Source organism: Haliotis rufescens, unplaced genomic scaffold, assembly GCF_023055435.1.
Source record: "Haliotis rufescens isolate VD_foot unplaced genomic scaffold, xgHalRufe1.0.p SCAF_50, whole genome shotgun sequence".
In the NCBI taxonomy this organism is placed as follows: domain Eukaryota; kingdom Metazoa; phylum Mollusca; class Gastropoda; order Lepetellida; family Haliotidae; genus Haliotis; species Haliotis rufescens.
In genome coordinates, this window is record NW_025964224.1 from 141,137 (window position 1) to 150,077 (window position 8,941).

Below are 8,941 nucleotides of genomic sequence, written 5' to 3' on the forward strand. Positions count from 1 at the left end.
GTGATACAAGCAACACTTGTATGGATGACGACACGTGTACAGTGATACAAGCAACACTTGTGTGGATGACGACACGTGTACAGTGATACAAGCAACACTTGTATTGATGACACGTGTACAGTGATACAAGCAACACTTGCATGGATGAGGACACGTGTACAGTGATACAAGCAACACTTGTATGGATGACGACACGTGTACAGTGATACAAGCAACACTTGCATGGATGACGACACGTGTACAGTGATACCAGTAACACTTGCATGGATGACGACACGTGTACAGTGATACCAACAACACTTGCATGGATGACGACACGTGTACAGTGATACAGCAACACTTGTATGGATGACGACACGTGTACAGTGATGCAGCAACACTTGCATGGATGACGACACGTGTACAGTGATACAAGCAACACTTGCATGGATGACGACACGTGTACAGTGATACCAACAACACTTGCATGGATGACGACACGTGTACAGTGATACAGCAACACTTGTATGGATGACGACACGTTACAGTGATACCAACAACACTTGTATGGGTGACGACACGTTACAGTGATACCAACAACACTTGTATGGATGAGGACACGTGTACAGTGATACAGCAACACTTGCATGAATGACGACACGTGTACAGAGATACCAACAAGACTTGTATGGATGAGGACACGTGTACAGTGATACAGCAACACTTGCATGAATAACGACACGTGTACAGTGATACAAGCAACACTTGCATGGATGAGGACACGTGTACAGTGATACAGCAACACTTGCATGAATGACGACACGTGTACAGTGATACCAAAAACACTTGTATGGATGAGGACACGTGTACAGTGATACAAGTAACACTTGTATGGATGAGGACACATGTACAGTGATACAAGCAACACCTGCATGAATGACGACACGTGTACAGTGATACCAACAACACTTGTAAGGAAGACGACACGTGTACAGTGATACAGCAACACTTGTATGGATGACGACACGTGTACAGTGATACAAACACCACTTGTATGGATGACGACACGTGTACAGTGATACCAGCAACACTTGCATGGATGACGACACGTGTACAGTGATACCAACAACACTTGCATGGATGACGACACGTGTACAGTGATACCAGTAACACTTGCATGGATGACGACATGTGTACAGTGATACCAACAACACTTGCATGGATGACGACACGTGTACAGTGATACCAACAACACTTGCATGGATGACGACACGTGTACAGTGATACAAGCAACACTTGTATGGATGACGACACGTGTACAGTGATACCAACAACACTTGTATGGATGAGGACACATGTACAATGACACCAGAAACACTTGTATGGATGACGACACGTGTACAATGATACCAGTAACACGTGCACGACGACGTTCATTGTTATCATACAACCATTACTAGAAACTAATCTCTTACAATTTTTGAAATTTGAAAGTATTTCCGAGACTCCCCTACTTTGTTTGAAGAGTATATACATAAGACTGTATGACACAACTCACAAGACTGTATGACATACCACACCCTCCTTAAGACTGGATGACACAACTCACAAGCCTGTATAACATAACACACCCTCCATAAGACTGTATTACACAACTCACAAGGCTGTATGACATACCACACCCTCCATAAGACTATATGACACAACTCACAAGACTGTATGACATACCACACCCTCCATAAGACTGTATGACACAACTCACAAGACTGTATGACATACCACACCCTCCATAAGACTGTATGACACAACTCACAAGAGTGTATGACATACCACACCCTCCATAAGACTGTATGACACAACTCACGAGACTGTATGACATACCACACCCTCCATAAGACTGTATGACATACCACACCCTCCATAAGACTGTATGACACAACTCACAAGACTGTATGACATACCACACCCTCCATAAGACTGTATGACACAACTCACGAAACTGTATAACATAACACACCCTCCATAAGACTGTATGACACAACTCACAAGACTGTATGACATAACACAACGTCCATCAGGGTATGGCACAACTCACAAGACTGTATGACATACCACACCCTCCATAAGACTGTATGACACAACTTACAAGACTGTATGACATAACACTACCTCCATAAGACTGTATGACACAACTCACAAGACTGTATAACATAACACACCCTCCATAAGACTGTATGACACAACTCACGAGACTGTATGACATAACAGAACGTCCATAAGGGTATGACACAACTCACAAGACTGTATGACATAACACACCCTCCATAAGACTGTATGACACAACTCACAAGACTGTATGACATACCACACCCTCCATAAGACTGTATGACAGAACTCACAAGACTATATGACATAACACACCCTCCATAAGACTGTATGACACAACTCACAAGACTGTATGACATAACACTACCTCCATAAGACTGTATGACACAACTCACAAGACTGTATGACATACCACACCCTCCATAAGACTGTATGACACAACTCACAAGACTGTATGACATACCATACCCTCCATAAGACTGTATTACACAACTCACAAGACTGTATGACATACCACACCCTCCATCAGGCTGTATGACACAACTCACGAGACTGTATGACATACCACACCCTCCATAAGACTGTATGACACAACTCACAAGACTGTATGACATAACACTACCTCCATAAGACTGTATGACACAACTCACAAGACTGTATGACATAACACACCCTCCATAAGACTGTATGACAAAACTCACAAGACTGTATGACATACCACACCCTCCATAAGGCTGTATGACACAACTCACGAGACTGTATGACATAACACACCCTCCATAAGACTGTATGACACAACTCACAAGACTGTATGACACAACACACCCTCCACGAGCTGCACCACACAACACCCCCCACAAGACTGTATCACACAACAACCCTCCACAAGAGAGTATGACACAACACACCCTCCACAAGACTGTATCACACAACAACCCTCCACAAGAGAGTATGACACAACACACCCTCCACAAGACTGTATCACACAACACATCCTCCACATCTGAACTGGAAACCTAACCTCTACCCTCATGTACCTGAGACCTCCACCAGGTATATATGTGTTTGTTACCTGAGACCTCCACCAGGTATATATGTGTATCTTACCTGAGACACCGATCAGGTATATATGTGTATGTTACCTGAGACCTCCACCAGGTATATATGTGTATGTTACCTGAGACCTCCACCAGGTATATATGTGTATGTTACCTGAGACCTCCACCAGGTATATATGTGTATGTTACCTGAGACCTCCACCAGGTATATATGTGTATGTTACCTGAGACCTTCACCAGGTATATATGTGTATGTTACCTGAGACCTCCACCAGGTATATATGTGTATCTTACCTGAGACCTCCACCAGGTATATATGTGTATCTTACCTGAGACCTCCACCAGGTATATATGTGTATGTTACCTGAGACCTCCACCAGGTGTATATGTGTATGTTACCTGAGACCTCCACCAGGTATATATGTGTATCTTACCTGAGACCTCCAACAGGGATATATGTGTATCTTACCTGAGACCTCCACCAGGTATATATGTGTATCTTACCTGAGACCTCCACCAGGTATATATGTGTATGTTACCTGAGACCTTCACCAGGTATATATGTGTATGTTACCTGAGACCTCCACCAGGTATATATCTGTATCTAACCTGAGACCTCCACCAGGTATATATGTGTATCTTACCTGAGTCCGCCACCAGGTATATATGTGTATGTTACCTGAGACCTCCACCAGGTATATATGTGTATGTTACCTGAGACCTCCACCAGGTATATATGTGTATGTTACCTGAGACCTCCACCAGGTATATATGTGTATCTTACCTGAGACCTCCACCAGGTATATATGTGTATGTTACCTGAGACCTCCACCAGGTATATATGTGTATGTTACCTGAGACCTCCACCAGGTATATATGTGTATGTTACCTGAGACCTCCACCAGGTATATATGTGTATCTTACCTGAGACACCCATCAGGTATATATGTGTATGTTACCTAAATCTCCACCAGGTATATATGTGTATGTTACCTGAGACCTCCACCAGGTATATATGTGTATGTTACCTGAGACCTCCACCAGGTATATATGTGTATCTTACCTGAGACCTCCACCAGGTATATATGTGTATGTTACCTGAGACCTCCACCAGGTATATATGTGTATCTTACCTGAGACCTCCACCAGGTATATATGTGTATCTTACCTGAGACACCCATCAGGTATATATGTGTATGTTACCTAAATCTCCACCAGGTATATATGTGTATGTTACCTGAGACCTCCACCAGGTATATATGTGTATCTTACCTGAGACCTCCACCAGGTATATATGTGTATGTTACCTGAGACCTCCACCAGGTATATATGTGTATCTTACCTGAGACCTCCACCAGGTATATATGTGTATCTTACCTGAGACACCCATCAGGTATATATGTGTATGTTACCTAAATCTCCACCAGGTATATATGTGTATGTTACCTGAGACCTCCACCAGGAATATATGTGTATGTTACCTGAGACCTCCACCAGATATATATGTGTATGTTACCTGAGACCTCCACCAGGTATATATGTGTATGTTACCTGAGACCTCCACCAGGTATATATGTGTATGTTACCTGAGACCTCCACCAGGTATATATGTGTATGTTACCTGAGACCTCCACCAGGTATATATGTGTATGTTACCTGAGACCTCCACCAGGTATATATGTGTATCTTACCTGAGACCTCCACCAGGTATATATGTGTATGTTACCTGAGACCTCCACCAGGTATATATGTGTATGTTACCTGAGACCTCCACCAGGTAAATATGTGCATGTTACCTGAGACCTTCACCAGGTATATATGTGTATGTTACCTGAGACCTCCAATAGGTATATATGTGTATGTTACCTGAGTCCGCAACCAGGTATATATGTGTATCTTACCTGAGACATCCACCAGGTATATATGTGTATGTTACCTGAGTCCGCAACCAGGTATATATGTGTATCTTACCTGAGACCTCCACCAGGTATATATGTGTATGTTACCTGAGTCCGCGACCAGGTATATATGTGTATGTTACCTGAGACCTCCACCAGGTATATATGTGTATCTTACCTGAGTCCGCAACCAGGTATATATGTGTATGTTACCTGAGACCTCCACCAGGTATATATGTGTATCTTACCTGGGACCTCCACCAGGTATATATGTGTATCTTACCTGGGACCACCACCAGATGTGTATGTGTATCTTACCTGAGACATGCATCAGGTATATATGTGTATGTTACCTGGGACCGCCACCAGGTACATATGTGTATGTTACCTGAGACATGCATCAGGTATATATGTGTATGTTACCTGGGACCGCCACCAGGTACATATGTGTATGTTACCTGAGACCTCCACCAGGTAGATATGCATAGCTTACCTGAGACCTCTACCAGGTATATATGTATATGTTTCCTGAGACCTCCACCAGGTATATATACTGAACCAAATTAAAAACTTCACAATCCTAAAATTTTAACATTTTGACCAGTTATCATTGTGGGCCCTTAGTGTGTTTTTAAACAGTAATGGCCACGTATTGTCTACAGATAAGACCCGTTTGTGTGCAGGTGAATCGATGAAAATCATGTGCACAGCACTATAGTGGCAAAAGTGTTTTTTCACGTGCAACTGGTCACGTGGCCACAATACCGCACATGTTTTCAGCCATACTTGTTAGCAGTCATTAACAAAAAAAGAAAAACACAAGAAAACAAAAGTCTTTACGGCCATTTGTCATGCCACGCCTTTCAAATGTGCAACATGAACGTGCCATGGGCATGTTGCAGACAGGAACGTCCGTAGCTGAAGTCGCAAGGACGATGGGTTGTAGTCGACGGACTGTTTATGATTTACAGACGAGTCTACAGCAAACGGGTACCACCGCTGATCGCCCTCGGTAAGGTCGACCACGTGTGACGTCACATGCCGAGGATCGTCAGATTGTCTTACGTCACCTCCGTAACCGATTTTTGACGGCTACATCAACCAGAAATGAACTGTTTAGGGGTAGACTGAGTGCGGAAACTGTTCGAAACCGTCTGAGAACTGCTCACCTTCAAGCACGACGGCCATACTGCGGGCCGATTCTGACTCAATTACACAGACGTCAACGTCAATTGTGGACACAGCGACACTTACGATGGACTCAATTGGAATAAAGTCGTCTTCAGTGATGAATCCCGATTTAATCTTCGATTTGCTGATGGTAGGGCGAGGGTGTGGAGGCGCCGTCATGAACGTTACGGCCAGTGTTGTGTACAGGAAGTTTCGAGGCGGAAGTGTCATGGCTTGGGGGTGCTTTCTGTGGCAATGCACGTTCCAGGCTTCTTGTCATCCGTGGCAACCTCAACGCTGCTGCTTACCGCGACCAGGTACTGGCACCAAAACTTCTGCCTTTAATGGCAGCACATGGACCCGGTTTGATCTTCCAACACGACAATGCCAGACCCTACACAGCAATTTTGACAAGGAATTACCTTCAGAATGCGGGAGTCAACGTCATGGACTGGCCGTCAAGGTCTCCCGACCTCAATCCCATCGAACACGTCTCGGATGCTCTTGGCAGAAGTCTTCGCACTCTCCAGAACCAACCACAGAATTTGCAAGATCTTGGTACCATTTTGCAGCAACAATGGCGTCGTCTTCCCACTCATGTGTTTACAAGCATCACAGGGTCCATGCGGAGGCGTTGTGTGGCAGTTGTCAACGCACATGGTTGCCATAAACGCTACTGAACTTGTGTGTCATCAGATTCTCGTGCTTGGGACTTATGATTTAAACTGTTGATGTTATTACCGAATACCGTAGGTGCTTGGAACAAATTATGGTTACCACCGTTAATTAAAATCCTTCTTTGGACATTAATGATTAAAAATTACCTTCTCTGATACATTTGTCCGTTGTATATCATATATGGGATTATGGGAAGTTTTTAATTTGACTCAGTATATGTGTATGTTACCTGAAACCCCACAAAATATATATGTGTATGTTACCTGAGACCCCCATAGTATATATATATGTGTGTATGTTACCTGAAACCCCACAAAATATACATGTCTGTTACCTGAGACCTCCACCAGGTATACATGTGCATGTCATCTGAGACCTCAACCAGGTATATATGTGTATGTTATCTGAGACCGCCACCAGGTAAATATGTGTGTGTGTCACCTGAGACCTCCACCAGGTGTAAATGTGTATGTTATCTGAGACCTCCACCAGGTAAATATGTGTATGTTACCTGAGACATTGCACCAGGTATGTATGTTATCTGAGACCTCCACCAGGTAAATATGTGTGTGTGTCACCTGAGACCTCCACCAGGTGTAAATGTGTATGTTACCTGAGACCTCCACCAGGTAAATATATATGTGTGTCACCTGAGACCTCCACGAGGTATATATATGTATGTTACCTGAGACCTCCACCAGGTAAATATGTGTGTGTGTCACCTGAGACCTCCACCAGGTGTAAATGTGTATGTTACCTGAGACCTCCACCAAGTATATATGTGTATGTTACCTGTGACATTGCACCAGGTATGTATGTTATCTGAGACCTCCACCAGGTAAATATGTGTATGTTACAGTGTCTTTATCGCCATGTATAGTGATCACAAGAGGTGGACCTACATTAGTAGGTTGCGAAGCTGCATTGGTTTGTCTGAGGGCTTCTAAAATGTCGGTCAGTGATTATTTACACCGTCATGTAAAGTGGAACACATTTGTAAATCGCGAATCTTCGTTGCTTACGCATTGCATACTGAGTTTTATGGCTATGATATATCAAAGTAGTGTTGCTTTATTGATGGGATGTGACTCTAAAACTGATTTAGTGTGACGTGACAACCACAAAAGGTACACAAAGTGCATAAAGTTTGAGAAGATTGTTCGGTCATTCGAAAACAAATGTTTATGATAAATACTTACAAAGCAAGAAATAAAAGAAGAAATTAAACTTTCAGAAACAGCACTGCTTGTTAAGCCATCAGTCTATTTTTTAAGGTCATCAGTTTTAATAAAAGAAAAATTGTCTAAACATGAATGAATTCGGATATTAGCCAATCCTATATTCATAAGAAATCTCTGTCAAAAGCAGAGCCAGTGGTACATTTTGGACTGTATCATGACCATGTGTTTATGAATCACTATCAAATAGTGATGACCACAGATGTTAGTGAAAAGGTGAGCGTATCTGTCCCACCGGTGATATCCGTCACAAACACATGCAAGGGCAAGTAAATTGTTCACCTGAAAAAAAACATGAGAACATAAGTAAAAAAAGGACTGGATCGCACAGCATGTGTCCTCTACATACCTACCATTAACCCTTTTGAAAAGCTTCAATGATGTCTTGAAGGTTGTAACAAGTTCTGAGCTGGAGTCGTATGACGCTTTTTTAAATCTGGGTGGAAAGAACATGCTCGATTGTACCTACGAAATTGTGAAATGTAGATACCAAGAGCTGGAGCTGCGGGTATATTTCTCGACATAAAGGGAAAGTTCACTATTGGGAAGATGAAGCTATACAGAGTGAATCTTTATGCATACATGTAAATATGAAACGTATCATGCGGTCTCACAAGATTCCCTTATTTCAGGCAGGTAAATCAGTGGAAGGGAATTAGCCATTTGAACGATATCAGATCATCAATTTACCTGAAGCTTAAGTTCTTTGGAAAAATTACATACGTTTGACTTTGCCACTCCGAGCCATATGCATATAGAAACAAATGAGTACGAAGGGGAGCACAGTTGGTGCCAATGGGGATGCCTACTTCTT